We start from the raw sequence: 15,474 nt of genomic DNA on the forward strand, positions 1-15,474 counted from the left end.
CATCCATGATGTTTCAAAAATTGAGAAAGGGGTGCCTGGGTCGCGCAGTCGTTAAGCGTCTGCCTTCGGCTCAGGGCTTGATCCTGGATCCCTGGGATCGAGCCCCGCATCGGGCTCCTCTGCTGGGAGCCTGCTTCTTCCTTTCCCACTCCCCCTGCGTGTGTTCCCTCTCTCTCTGGCTGTCTCTCTCTCTCTGTCAAATGAATAAATAAAATCTTTAAAAAAAAAATAGAGAAAGGAGATGAAGATAGGCCTGGCTTCCTCAATATTCTCCGGACCCTATTTGAATGACTCTCTTAGCAATGCTTACTTCACTTTGAAATCTTTTTTCACACTCTTCCGGGAGGAAAGCCCTTATATGTCTGATATTCCCGGTGTCTGACATCCCTACTAGAACACAATAGGCATGTAATAAATATTTGTTAAATGGATGAATGAATGAGTGAACCACAACAACATACACACCATGAACCTGGATTTGAAATACAGCTCTGTTGTAATTTTGAAGTCACATCTCTACAGATAGGACATCAGAGTTGCAATGGCAGGGGAAAGTCACATGTTTTTTTTGGTCCAACCATTGATTAGGAGACCTTAAATTGGAACTTGACAGATTGATCTCAGACTGATTAAAAATATCTATGTGATGAATTGGTTATTATTTATAAAAGAGGAGGATGGACTTGAATGATATTATAAGTATTTATGCATTTCCAGTTCTCCACAAATATCAAGTATTTGTGGCAATGAGTATAAGTTTTGAAACTGAGAACAACAATTTTTTTTTTCAAGTCTGAAATAAACTGGGTACCAACAAAGCCATCTGAGAATGCCTTGCTGCCTGTGTAAGAGGAGGTGAGGCACATTCTAGAAGTCTTATCACCTAAGACAAGGCAGGAGTAATTCCCGCTGAAGATGAAGTTTGGATTCAAATATGATGGGTGGAAACAAATGTTGGCAAAGCCCAGAGAGGCCAGTAGTCACGAATTTGGGCATCCCTGTAGATCCCCAGCAGAGGTTTGAGTATCAACTTTGAATGGAGAAACAGATTTTTATTTTAATAGTTTAATAGTTTATCATGCACATAGAATTTTGGGGAAAGGACCATTTTCATGTTTCACTATGACCTCAATACCTCTGTTGGATTGAAATTTCCCAATCATGTTAATTTTACTAAATAGCTCTTTAATATACCCCCTCTGCTAATCCCCACTGCTTTTGGTTTGGCCTCCTTTATCTCTTTTACATAGAACACTGGGTAGCCTTCTTATTGGCTCTTATTTGATTTGATTTTGTTCATTCTTTAGTAAATGTGCTGCATTTATTGATGTAATCATTAGAAGCAGGAATTGGCAAATTCTTTCAATAAAGGGCCAGGCAGAAAATATTTTAGACAATGGGCCACATGATCTCTGTTGCATGTATTCAACCAGCCAGTTGTAGTGTGTAAGCAGCTATAGACAATACATAAATGAATGAACATGGCTGTGTTCCAATAAAATGTTTTTTATGGACACTGCATTTCATATAATTTTCATGTGTCACAAAATCTTCTTCTTCTGATTCTTTCCAGCCATTTAAACATGTTAAAAAAAAAAAAACATCTTGCTCATGGGTCATAGAGAAACAAGAAGTGGGCAGCCTTTGGCTGGCAGGCCATAGTTTGCTGACCCCTGCTGTAAGGCAGATTTAATTGTAACTTCCCCACTTTCTATCTTTAGGTTCTCTAGTTAACAGTTAGGTTATTAATTCACCTGCTGTGACCAGTGGCCACTCTACATTGGTTTACACTGGATTAATGTTGATATTGATTTTTGTGTACCAGCCCGAGTGTAAATACATGCAGGGCACGTGTGGCAAGTTGGTGGAGCTGGGGTCCCAGGCATGTTCGCTCTAGTTGCTCCCATTCTCAATGTGCAGCTCTCATCTAGTTGCTTCGCCATCACCACATCTACATTCCTAGTGAGAAGGAGAAGAAGGGAGGAGAGGACAAGCTTCCTTTCAAGAACATGACTCCAAATTGCGCACATGACTGTTGCTCGTTTCCCTTTGGCTGGAACTTGGTCACATGGCCACATCTAGTTCTTAGAGAAGCTGGCCAATGCATTCTTTATTCTTCGCATTGGTGTGTCCAGTTTAAAATTGTGAATGCTAATCCTATGGGAAGGAAGAAGGAATATGGGGGAGAGGGCAATGAGTGGTATATGTTCTCTCCCCATTCTATTCTCAGAGACTACCCTGGCTTTGCTCATCTGGCTGCATTCCCCATCCCAGTCCAATCTTCCATCACTTCCTGGTTTGAGTCTGGGTTCTAGTTTTATTCCGTGTCTAGTAGTTCTTAAAGCCAAGGCTCCTTCCTGCTTTTGCCAAAGTTCTTTTCTTTGCTCCCTGCTTCCTTTCCACCTGGTAAAATGCCTAAATTCTTTCCAAGAGCTCAGATGTTGCTTCTTCTGGTAATTCCTTCACTATATTTCATTTCATATTGCATTGTTCTTTGCTAGAATATGAGCTGCCTGAGGACAATATTTTATTTCATCTTTGTATTCCTACTACGTATCACTTAGAAAACTCTCAATCTGTATTTGTTGAATGAATAAATGACAAGATGCTTTTGTTCAGCACTATTAAGCTGGATTTTACTGGCTGTCAGGAGTCTATTAGATTGTGTGAAATGAAAAGGAAGGAGGATTGATTAGCGTCCTCTGGTTGGAAGGAAACAAAGTTCAGCCTCAAAAATTTAAATAAAGCAGAGCTTATCAGAAATATACTAGAGCACTCATAAAATCAAAAGAACTGCTTACAAAAACAACCGGGCCTAAGGGCAAGAAAGAAGCAAAGGCGCGTGGGAGATCTTGGCGAGTTCTAACAACCAGTGCCCCAGCTCCAATGCCGTCAGTCCTCTGGGTTTCCATTCAGTTTTCAAACACCTGGGAGAAAGAGGATGACTGGCCTAGCTTGAATCAAAGACCAACTTGTGGGTAAGATATAGTGGAATATTGTCAGTGATAGTTCCAACAAAGCATGGAGGGGTACGGGGAAGTTCCTTAAAGAAAGGGATTCTTTGCCTCACTATAACAACAACAAAAAATAGAGGACTGTCACAAAGGTTTTGAGCAGCAATAATATATTTCTAATGCACCATTGCTCCTTGGAGATGCTACTCTTACTCTGCTGCAGAGAGAACGTATTAGTCTTGAAATTTTACCCTGGGGTTTGGCATAGGGACTGGAAGGCAGTAAAGACTTTCCTTTCCTGGTCTGTCATAAGAGTCTTAGCTCACGGAGAGGACAGGCTCTGTCCCTGTGAATCTTGCCAGGGCATCTATTGTGAAAACTTGCCAGTCTTTCTACCCTACTCACCAGGAATAGAAAGGAAGGATAAAAACGTAGAAAAATCCCTGATAACATTCCAAGGAGAGAAGAGTAAAGTAGCAAAAAATGCAGACTTCTTTTTTTTTTTAAGTATCCCTTCCTAGATCTATTTCTGAATCATTGATTGACCTTTTTGATTGGTTAATTTCTCCACACAGGGAGTGGAGATCATATTGAACAACCTTATTTTTGCTACTTTGTTGTTATTGTTATTCTTCTTCCATAAACTCAAAGCAGAGGGATTTATTGTAAAATTTATATTTACCCAAGATAAAAAAGAAAAACTATAACCTTGTCGAAATTGCAGACAATATATATATCACTAAATATCTTAAGTGTAAAAGCGGCAGCAGGGTTGAGACACAGAAAGAATTTAAATAGAAACTTAGCATAAAGCATGAGAGACTAACCTGAGATTAGACTTCAGAGAGGAGGCGCTTGGACAAAGATGTCCCTAGAATTTCTAGGACAATGACAGAAGGCTGGTTGCAGAGCTTTGGAGGGGACCAAATTATCCTGAGGGAAATTGTGAGCCGACTTGCAGGAAGTCACATTACGTGTACTGTATACAGGCCAATGGACTACACAGACAACAGTTGAATACACTGAAAAATTACATAAAGTGTCATCCATTGCATCAGTTAGGGTTCAGTGCAAGGGACAAAACACTCCATCCCTTTCATTAGAGATATATGAAATATATATGATGCTTATAAGTTGTTAGAAGGAAAGAAGTAGGTTCTAGGATGGGCCTCCAGGAATAAATTCCAGAGGGGTCCATAATTTATATTGGAGAGCTACCACCTCTAGTACTGTAAGTGGCGCTATGAGTTCAAGAACACACCCCATAACTTTGATTCCAGATTAGTCACCTATAATAAACCAGTTCTGCCATGAAGCTGCTGCTGTGGACAACTTCCTCTCATTTCCCAGGAATCTGGAGAATGGGCCCATCACTGCGATCCAAAGATTAGAAAGAGATGACATGACCTATTCTATTCTATTCTATTCTATTCTATTCTATTCTATTCTATTCTATCTTATTTTAATTCAAGTTAGTTAACATATAGTGTAGTATTAGTTTCAGTAGTAGAATTTAATGATGCGTTACTTTTATATAACACCCAATGCTCATCCTGACAAGTGCCCCTTTTACTACCCATCGCCAAGTTAGCCCATCCCCCACACACCTCCCCTCCAGCAAGCCTCAGGTCACACCATTTCTTAACAACCACACAGCTGGTGAACAGATCCTGGACCATTGCTACAGAAAACAACTTCCCTTTCCATGGCACTGCTTGCCAGTAGAAAGAACCAAAAAGGAACAGGTCAGTTCTTTCACCTGACTTTGTCTCCCAAATTTCACATAGGAGCATCCGATTGGCATAACTGAATTTGCATCCAGAATCTTAGATTCAAGGGAGTCTAAATATTTTGTTTTAAGCTTTCCAGCCTCTCCAACAAGAAGGAAGATAGAATGGAGCCTGAAAAAGCTAAAGCTAACCTCCAATATCCACCATGTCCCTGTGGTATTTACTTATGTGTGTTAATTTTTATGTATTTGTGTCAGGTAGATGTATCATGTGTTTATATATTTGTACCTTGTGAAGTGTAAATGTGCCTTATATATTTGTACTCTGTGTGTGTATGTGTGTCATACTTAATGAACTGTAACTGAAATGATAAAGTGAGCTTAAAGCTCTGAGGAAAATGACACCAGCAGGAAAAATATATCTATATATTTGTAGTTAGCTCTACTTGTAGCTCAAGAGGAGAATGAAGCAAGATTGACGTTCTGTGTGGCTTAGTAACTAATGCACTTATACATAAAACACGCTAATTTTTAAGAAAAGCTTCAAAAGTCAATAACCTCCACCTTCAGTGATTCTTTGAGTCTTTTATTTATAGATTGCCTTTCCCACTCTCATTTCCCCCTTACATCACAGGAACTCTGGCCTAATACAAAGTGCTTCATCTTTGTGAGGTATCAGCTTGCCCTTTAGTTAGTCCTCTCCTTTATGCAGCAATACAGAGTGAATATAACCACAATGAGCTAATTTTTACCTAATTTCCTTCTGCCAGGGAACAAGACAAGGGAAGGTAGTTTGACCTCAATAAAACAAAATGGATTTGTATTAATGGCATACTAGGGAAAAATCCATTAAAGTCATTTCAGATGATAAAAAAATTTGTTGAGATTTTCAAACCATATTAAGGTTTTTAATATAAAGTAACTTTAATTTTTCTTATCATTGAAATAAAATTAAAGCGCAGTTCTTTTCTCATTTCTCTGGTTGGAAAAAAAAAAAGTGCGAATGTTTGGGTTAGCCACCCTACTGAGCTGAATATACAGCAAGGCAAGTGAAGATTTCAAGATGCTAGGGCAATTCACCCAGGAAACAAAGATTCATTTGAGGCTATTCTTTAGCAGTGCTTTTGGAGCCAAGGGAAGCGGCCCTTGGAGAAGGAAGAATCATGCTTGAAGAGTAGAGGTTCCCAGATGTCTCTGATAAATAAACATAAATATTAATAACTTTTTGTAAAATGAGGCGATAAAAGGATTAGGAAGGAATGCTTTGTGTTTGTTGCAACGGTGGGGATTTTTAAAGGGCTTTTCCACTCAAGGGGAGATAAAGGCCATATTTAGCTCCTTTTCGTCTGCCTCAGAGAATGTCTCAAGCACCCTTTAATCACTGGGGGCAAGAATATGTGTGAGGCAGACTCACACAGAAGGTTTTCAGAGCTAGAACAGAGAAAAGCCACTGATGGCCAGCATTTATAGAGCACATTGGTTGGAGAAAATATACTTAAGAAAAAAAAATGGATAAATAATTTTAAGTCAACTTTCAGCAAGTCCATAAATCAAGATTAAAAATGATACCCTTCAGGTAAAGGGGTGACACCTCAGAACAGGCAAGAGGGGCAGAAACTAGATGAGACACAGCTGTTTCAAATTCTTGTCCTTGGTGTTCTGCTTTTCTAAATTTACCTACCCATTGCATGTGATTCAGCCAGTCGATGGCATGTGGATAAAAGGGGTACAATGCATTATTATGAGAATCTGTAGATCCTTCTCAAATTTTGCTCATTAGCTGGTCTGCATCTAGAGATTCTAAGGATGGGCTCTGAAGTTTACCCCCTACTAGAGCCCAGCAGAGCCACCAGTCGGAAGGAGCCTGGTCCTTCAGTGATTGGGTGGAGTGGACACTCTTCAATCTCACTCAGTCTGCATTGATTGTGACCCAAGCAAGAAAGACACCCTTCAAAGCCACCTCAATCTGTGGGTTGTTCATTGCAACAATCAGCCTCATAATAAATCTAATAATTAATCTCATGTATTAATAATCTAATAATATTATTAAGTCTAATACTAATAAATCTAATAAATCACACAACAGCAGAACTTGGAATAGGCAAGAAGAAGTGTTCAGAGCAAGCTATAGAATAGAAACTACAATGGAATGGAGACAACCTGATAGGGATTTTCTAGCAGAAATCCTTGGGTCATGTTGACTATCTCTAATGACAAAATTTGGTCAAATGTATTCTAAAATTCTCGTTCAGTTTTTAGCTTTACTTATTCTCACTTGATATTTTGTATTCCCTAAAGTGTTCCAAGTTAAAGACCTTCTCCAGATTTTAAATAATTAAACCATTCTACCAGAAGTGAAAATTCCCTCAGGTGAGGATCTGATGCTCCCAGTAGAAATAACATTTGGGTGTACTATGCATTGTGAATGCATGCTATGGTGCCATCAAAATCATTTGTTTATTCATTTGTTCATTTATTCAATCAACAGACAGAAATGAGCAACGAATGTACGGGGCAGAGTGTTTGGGTGAGTGGGAGAGAAGGAATTCCTGCTTCCTTCCATGGGTAGTGGCCCGAGTACCCCACCTGTGTTCCACACCCCATTATTAGGACACTTCTTTATTTCTATGTGGCATTTTGAATGGTTGCTTCTGGGTCAGTTACTATAATTTTGCTCACTTTTTTTCTAAGATATCCATATCTTACACACTCAGCAGTTTCATGGAAACAAAGAATATAAACCCTAAAAGACAAGATTTCAGTGAAAAGTGAAGTAAAGGTTGGTAATCCCGGTTTTCATCATGATTTGTGGGTTTTCACATGTTATTAGTCCCTCCAGATTATTACGCCTGCTTGAGTAAAACTGTTCAGCTCAGTTACCTATGCCTTCTAAGGTGTATGCAAATAGGACGTTTATTTGTAGGAGTAGGAATGCAAGTCAGAGGAAAATACATTTCATACACAGGTTTGTAAATATTTTCTTTCAAGTTCAAATGTTGGAGCAACAATTGTGCTGCAGACATTATTGAATGTGAGATTGAGCTTTTGTTGCTTAAAAGGAAGAATGAGTCATTTTTATACAAATAACTGAGCAGAACACCAGGAATCTCGATACAGAATCACCAAATCAATTTTTACCCGAGTTCTTCTCTCCACCAAGAAAATCTCGTAATTTTTCTTCTTTAAAGCCAGTATTAATTACATTTCCCTTGAGTTTCTACTAGTTGTCCTCCTCCAATAGCTTTACAGGAAAAAAAGCATTTCTCTATATACTGTGATTACCCTTGCTTAGGGTCTTCCTCACTAAAATTTGTTTTATGCTCTTTCTGTCAATCGCATTTAAAAATTCAGTTTCTTGAATAAATACCTTTATTGACTACTATGTACTGGGAGGGGTGCTTATGACCATTAAAAAAGCCATGGCTTTACTTCATGGGATGGGGATGATGATATTTATCAAAGAATCACACAAATAAAACGACTACTTTGATAAGTATAATGAAGGGGAAACACATGAAAAAAAGAGACCGGGTGAGTAAGCCAAGTGCTTTCCTGAAGGATGTGATCACTGGAATCTGAAGCTGGAATCCGAAGGAAGGAATAGAGTATCTAGACTTAACTAGTTTCAGGGTAGTGTACATCTAAGGGTCAGGGGTGGAGACAGATTTTTCACCATGTTTTAAGTCCCTGAGGTGGAAGGAGACAAGGACTTATTGGAGAAGTTGGAGGAAGGAGCATATAACAGATCACAGAAATCTGGAGAAGAAAGGGTAGGAGGCTCTAGAGAGGGGACTTAGGAGATCATGCATTTCCACAGCATAGAGGCACAAAGTTATGTCCCCTCCCCCCATAATAATGAAAAATGAAAAAGCATTGATATGATTAAGAAGGGAATTGGGGGTGGGGGTTCATTTACAATGGTATAATTTGTCTTTGGCTTATTTTCTCAATTCAAGCTACTACTTGTTAGAAAATTAATTATAGTGTTTCCTGTCATCACATACAGTAAAACATACGAATAGGAGCTACTCCAGACATAAAAATAGGGTCAATTTTACTCTCCACAGGAGCAAGAGTATTCTTTTTTCAGAAACAACACGATTCTGAATCAAAGAATGAAGGCACAATTTGTGCATACTGAAACCTTCCCAAAAGCAGAGATAAACCAGTCTATTCTAAAAAGTATTAATTGCTTACTTGAAGGACCTTTAAGGTCTTTTCCTTATCATTTTGGGTAAAGTCATTCAGCTTGATGGGAGATTGAGTGTTGTGCCTAAGAAAACACTTTGAAGGTGGTAATATTATATTCCCAGGAGACTGAAAGATGCAGTTTCTGTTAAATTATGTAAAATATACCAGAGAAGCTTACGATTTATGGTGATCTGTACTCATAGTTTAAGTTTTGTTGATATATGTGCAATAGAGGAAATTGAATAATGAATTATTTCTTGATGTTTCAAATAAAAAGAGAGGGACTTTTATCAGTTGCCTAAATGTCTGGACTGAAAATGTAAACATGGATTGGACGGACAGGATTGGCAGGATTTCTACTCAGAGGAGAAGTGGAGCGTTTCATTTGAGTGTTTCTACCTTAGAAAATGAGACTTGGCTGATATCAGGGACAGCAACCTGGCAAAACTGTCTTCAGTCTAATGCCTACTCTGATACAAGGCAAGTAGCAAAGCTCCAGTGCTTGGGAACATGAAAGCAATGAGATTGGCAAAGAACTAACAGGAAGAGCGTGACACTATTAGGGACAGCCTGGAGTTGTACACATGACCAGGAGATGATTGATTTATCTTGACTTATTTTTTGAGCATTGGTTTATATGTGTGATACATAGTTTTTTCTTTTCCTGATGTTCTCTAAACTAATTTATATTTCTAGATTCTGTTTTTCCTAGAATGCTGTTATGTATGCAAATAAGGTATTAATATTTTCCATGAAAATGACTTTCCCAGAACTTCTGTCATCCACCAAGAGTGGGAATCTGATATTTGTGTTGTTCAAGGAAGGGAATGTGTTCAGTGTCACCTTTGGATAGGCTCTTAGTTTCTTCTTGACAGAATTCATCCCACAGGACTTTTTACTCATTAGTCACAATAGGTTCCCTCCTGCATTCAAGGATTCAGGTTCTTTGGTAATTTTAAGGTGCTGTCAGAGAAAAACGCTCGTTCTTTTCCTGTAAGGTTTGTATGAAGTGCAAACAAAGCATCCTAGGCTTTCTAAATTGAACAAAATCTCAGAAGTCATATCATCCAGTCTCTTGGTTTTAAAAACTTGAGGAAAATAAGGTTTTAGTATATACAGCCTAATGAGAAGATGTCTGAACTTGAAGCCAGAAAACTTGTTTGTGATCCATCCATTGATTCACCGTGCACTGTCTGCCTGGCCTTTCATCCCTACTGTGCTTGGCAGTGAGGGTATTAGGGAAGAGCACTAATCTATGTGATCTCCAACAAATTATGTAAACAGATACTCTGCTTCCTTAGCTTTAATTGGCAAGAATAATAATAATAATCCCTTGAGGTCAGATTGGGTTGGAGGGAAAAACAAACAAGGTGGACAGAAGGTCCTTTACAAATTCCCTATGTTTCTGACATGGTGGATGGCGCTGACATAGATCTGGGCAAGGTTGATAAAAGTGAGCTGGTGGTCTTCACCTTCCTTTCTGCAGTAAGTAGAGAAGAGTTTGCAACTGCATCTGGAGCCTCTCCTCCCTTAGCCTCTGGCTTCTGGCTAAAGCCAAGGTTTCTCTAGTGTTATGCTTTGGAAGTTTGTTTGGGGGAAGGACAATTGGTTTTGCTATAAAAGGAGTGGAGTTGAGTTTGAATCCTGATTGTACTTATCAGTTGTTTGACTTTGAGCAAGCATCAATATTTCCTGGATTTTGTTTTCCCATCACTATAATGGGATGTTAGAACATCTGTATGCTTTGGCTAGAACAAGAGATGTGTAAATAATTTCTTTTAATCCTGCCAGGGTTAGTCTTTTATTAGGTAAAATTAGTTGGGTGGAATGATTTGAGAGAAGGCCTAAAATATCATCTGATATTTCTCAAAATCCCACCAGTTATGGAGTATAAAATGGTACAAACATTGGAAAACTGTTTTCTTAGAAACAACCCAAATGTCTGTCAACCAGCTAACAGATAAATCAACTGTGGTATATCCATGCAATGGAATACTATTCAGCAATAAAAAGAATGAACTACTGGGGCACCTGGGTGGCTCAGTCAGTTAAGCATCTATCTGCCTTTGGCTCAGGTCATGGTCCCAGGGTGCAGGGATCGAGCCCTGCCTCGGGCTACCCTGCTCAGCGAGGAGTCTGCTTCTCCCTCTGCCTCTCCCCCAGGCTTGTGCTCTCTCTCTCTCTTTGTCAAACAAACAAATAAAATCTTAAAAAAAAAAAATGAATGAACTATTGGCTGCAATAGCAGCAGCATGGATGAATTTCAAAAATACTATGCAAAGTGGAAAAAAGTCTGATACACAAAAGGTATATCTTGTGTGATTCCATTTATCCAGACTTTGAGAACAGCCAAAATTAATCTTTGGTAATAGAAATTAGAACAATGGTTATTTATAGCAAGGTTAGAATTGATTGAGAGTTAACATGAAGACAGTTTCTGGAGTGGTCTAAATCTTGAGTGGGATGGTAGTTACATGAATATAGATAATATCAAAACTCCTCATATTTTACACTTAAGACCTATGTGTTTTGCTGTATGTAAAATTTACTCAATAAAAATATATCCACCAATAAAGATCCATTCAACTTGGCAAGTTAAAGAAGAGTTATGCAGGATGCATAGTGAATCATTCCCTTCTTAGCGTGGATTAGTTTATTGCTAATTGCTCTGTTGACCAAGAGAAAGTTTAGAATTTGAAACATTTCTGTTGAGAGTAATCTCAGAGCTGGAGCATCAGGCTGAAACTTTGAAAACAAATATTTTCAATTTTATATGTATATGGCTATGAAGATCAGCCTAAGATATATTTGGAGTGATAGGTGGCACCTGAGATGGTGCATGTGAACTTCTTAGATCGCCAATTACAAGGAGCATAATTGACTGAGAGTCCCAGATGTCAAGCTCTGAAATTCATCACCAAGTTTGTCCTGAGGCCACATCTCCCGCGTGCTGCTCTCAGCCAATGACTGAGCACGCCTGAGATGCTAAGGAAGGCCTCTCCTTGGGAGCTGTGAGACACCCCTGATGGGCAACTTTGGCTTGAGGACCTTCCCTCCCACCCATCGTGGTCTTTCCAAACTTCACTTAGAGTGCCCTGCTAAGACACGCCCCTTTGACCCTCCTCCCCTTCTTGTGTCTGCTCTCTCTCCTCTAGGGTCAGCATGTGTCAACATCTGACTGCCCTCTCAGCCTCTCCCTGTTTTCTCTTACAGGTGGGTCCCTAATACATTTCGTAAATAGGTCATTCTGTTGTGGTGTCTACTTCTTGAAGGATCTGACCAAAACATGTGTGTTATGTGCATATGTGGGTGGAAGGAGGGAATCAAAATCATGCAGCGTCTTCTAACCATTCCCAATCTCCTGGCCCATTTCTGTTGGATACCCATGGGTTTACAGAATTCTTAAATTTCAGACACTTTGACAATATTATAAAACATTCACTAAGCCTTCTCATGCTCTTTTAACAATAAATCTGTAGCAGGAAGCAAAGAGAAGCTACAGCTAAGGAATAGTTCTTAGGCCATTCATAATATTTAATTAAAGCTAAATTTTCACCTGTTTTAAATCTTGCCTACTTTCCTTCAGGCCCTGTGTTAGCATCTGTAGTTGTAGGGTGTACTTTTATTATCTAGTGTAAATCCAGATCTGGTTTACACATACCTCTAGATTTTTTTCCTTAATAGATAAGCTCATTAACAACCTCACCCTTGAAAGAAAAATCAAAGTAAATATAAGGGTTTAGTCATCCCTGGGAATAAATAATGGAGAAACCTGGGGATATTTTATTTTCGAAGCAAGAGATTTGTCACTTGAAATTTGATATTAAGAAGATACATTATTTCTCTCTGAGAATAAAATTTAAAAGGCCCATATAGGATAATGTTTGAGTGAGCTGATTACGTACACAGAACATTAAGAGTAGGGTTTGCTGAGGATTATTCATTAATAAGATATTTTTTAAAATATGCTTCTTTTTCCAAGTTGTGAGATGATATCTATTGAGTCTAATGATTTGATTAAATCCACTCAGAAGATTTGGGGGCATGTTAGGGTTAATCCTGTTAGAGACCACGGTCTAAAACAAAAATGTGAGAACTCTCTTTTTAAGTAAGAATGATTTGTGCCTTAGTAGAAAGGGCTTTTCTTTCTTTCTTTTTTTTTTTTTTTTTTAAGATTTTATTTATTTATTCAACAGAGAGAGAGAGAGAGACAACAAGTAGACAGACAGGGGGAAAGGGAGAAGCAGGCTCTTCGCTGAGCAGGGAACCCGACACAGGGCTCAATTCCAAGACCCTGGGATCATGACCTGAGCTGAAGGCAGCTGCTTAACCCACTGAGCCCCCCAGGTGCCCCAGAAAGGTCTTTTCTAAAAGAAGACTTGAGAATATGTAAAATATTTCTGAAAAGATACCCTCAAAGCTATTAACACTGAGTGCTTCTGAGGACTAGAACAGAGGCCTGGGCTTGGTAGGAAATTTACCCTTTGCATCCTATACCCCTGTTTGCTGTTTAAAAAAAACGAAAACAAAAAAATGTAAACCACGTGAATATCTTAATTTTAATAAATAAAAAAAATGTTCAAATAAAATCCAGAACATGCAACAAAGGATGTAATAAGGATGTAATTTTGGTGAATTCAGCTTACAATTGTAAATGGAGATAGGAAAATGAGTAAGTGACTGGACATCTTCATGCTAACCTTTAGAAGAAGGAGTGTGACTAGTGCAAGAGAAATCAAGAAGGGGATTGTTCAGTTATGATATATTATATTTAAAAAGGCTTTTTATACAAATCATGGTTGTAATTCTATAACTGAGTCATTTGATGTCGAATGGTGATTCATAACTTACTGGATACTCTGGTCAAAATGTCAACACCACTTAGAATGAAAATGTGGTATCAAAAAAGAGAAATGCAGTATTTGGGGGAAATCAGCAGACCATTACTCTGTGACCAGGCTCTGTTAAGTGAGCATGATCTCACAGGTTTTTGTGTGATCAGTCTCCGTATATGAGAGAGTGATTAATATCATGCATTATGAAAGCTAATGCTCTGTATCTCTAATGCTCATGACTCTATAATCACAGATTTTTAAAAAATTGACATGCAGCACACATAAAGGAATAAATTTCAAAGAATACTTACACATTGAGAAGCAACTTTGTTAAATGGGGTTCCACATTTGTTTTCTTTCACCAGGTTCCAGAAAATCTTGTGGATTTTAGAAATTTACAGCTGATTTTTTAAAAAATCAACAAAAGGATCTGGATATCCAGCTGTGTTCTCTTTTTCTTTTCAATTTTCCACCAGAACTCAACTGTGAATTGTATGGTTCCTAAAGCAGGATGTAATTCAGCTGGTTCTTTCAACTCTCCTGCCATAGACCCAGTGGGGAAGGCCCCGGACATGGACCCTAGTTTATTTTAGTAAATCTCTAACTCACTGGCCTTAGCAAATTTGCCCCTAATTTTCCTGGGCCTCATTTTCTTCCCTGTTCATCTCTACTAATTCCTGAAATTAATGAGATGAGAGATTATCCAGAAAGTGTTTTTCATTCTCAGAAAAACGGTATAATCTGTGAAATGAGTAGAATGGTGGCCCCACAAATGAGGCATCCACCCAGAACCTGTGAATGAGACTTTATTTTCAAAAGTCTTTGCGTATGTAATTAAGGATCTTGTGATCACCCTGGATTCTCCCCTGAGCCTTAAATCTAATGACAAGTGTTCTTATAAAAGACAGAAGAGGAGAGGACACAGAGAAGATCCCGGCAAGACAGAGATGAGAGTTCTGCAGTCACAAGTAAAGGACACCTGGAGCCACCAGAAGCTGGAGAAGGCAAGGAAAGATCCCCCCTGAGCCCTCGGAGGGAGTGCGACCACATGTTGATTTTGGACTCCTTGTTTCCAGAACTATGAGAGAATAAATCTCCTATTTTAAGCCATCAAGTTTGTGGTAATTTTTTATGGCAGGCACAGGAAACCAATAGGTCCTAAGTTATCATTGTCATCTGACATGAAGCGATGATCAAGCATGTGAAAAATATTGGAAAAATTATAAAAGTGCTGCTATTTAAAAGTGGTATGATGTATGACAGGTTTTCAATGGGGTGTGGTTTTGCCCCTAGAAGACATTTAGCAATATCTAGAGACACTTTTGTTGTCCTGGTGGGGGAGGGGCGATGCTGATATCTGGTGGGGAGAGCCAGAATGCACTAAACATTCTGAAATGCACAGGACTGCCCCGCCCCCCAAGTAGAGACTCACCCAGCTCACAAGGTCGAGGCTGCTGAGATTCAGAAATCCGCACGTAGGAGGAAGCCTAGCATTCTGAGATTAAAACCTCAGCTCTGCTATGAGTATGTGAGCAAGATTATTTCCTTCCTGGCGGTAAACCTCTTGGCGCTCTAGTCCTCTCATCTGTAAAACACTGTGATATTGATACCTGCCAGAGCTTTGTAAAGTTCCAATGAAATAATGTTAGTCAAAGAATTTTATTCTTTAAGAGTTCTTTAATAGTAAAGAAGAGGATGTCCTTCTTATTCCTGTATTTCTTTCGTACAAACAAAAGCACACCTTTGATTTTTAATTAATATAGCT

The 15,474-nt window shown here is 38.8% G+C and overlaps 1 long non-coding RNA gene across 2 annotated transcripts in view; it reads left to right on the forward strand.

Annotated features, from left to right (window-relative positions):
- LOC103656913 overlaps nt 1-14,813 on the forward strand; it is a 195,052-nt gene extending 180,239 nt beyond the window's left edge. For both annotated transcript variants that reach the window (XR_005836690.1, XR_005836692.1), the window contains one exon: nt 14,075-14,813. This is a non-coding gene — a long non-coding RNA (uncharacterized LOC103656913). The remainder of the gene's footprint in view (nt 1-14,074) is intronic.
- The last annotated feature ends 661 nt before the right edge of the window (nt 14,814-15,474 follow it).

The sequence above is a fragment of the Ursus maritimus genome, unplaced genomic scaffold (assembly GCF_017311325.1).
Source record: "Ursus maritimus isolate PB19 unplaced genomic scaffold, ASM1731132v1 scaffold_21, whole genome shotgun sequence".
Classification (NCBI taxonomy): domain Eukaryota; kingdom Metazoa; phylum Chordata; class Mammalia; order Carnivora; family Ursidae; genus Ursus; species Ursus maritimus.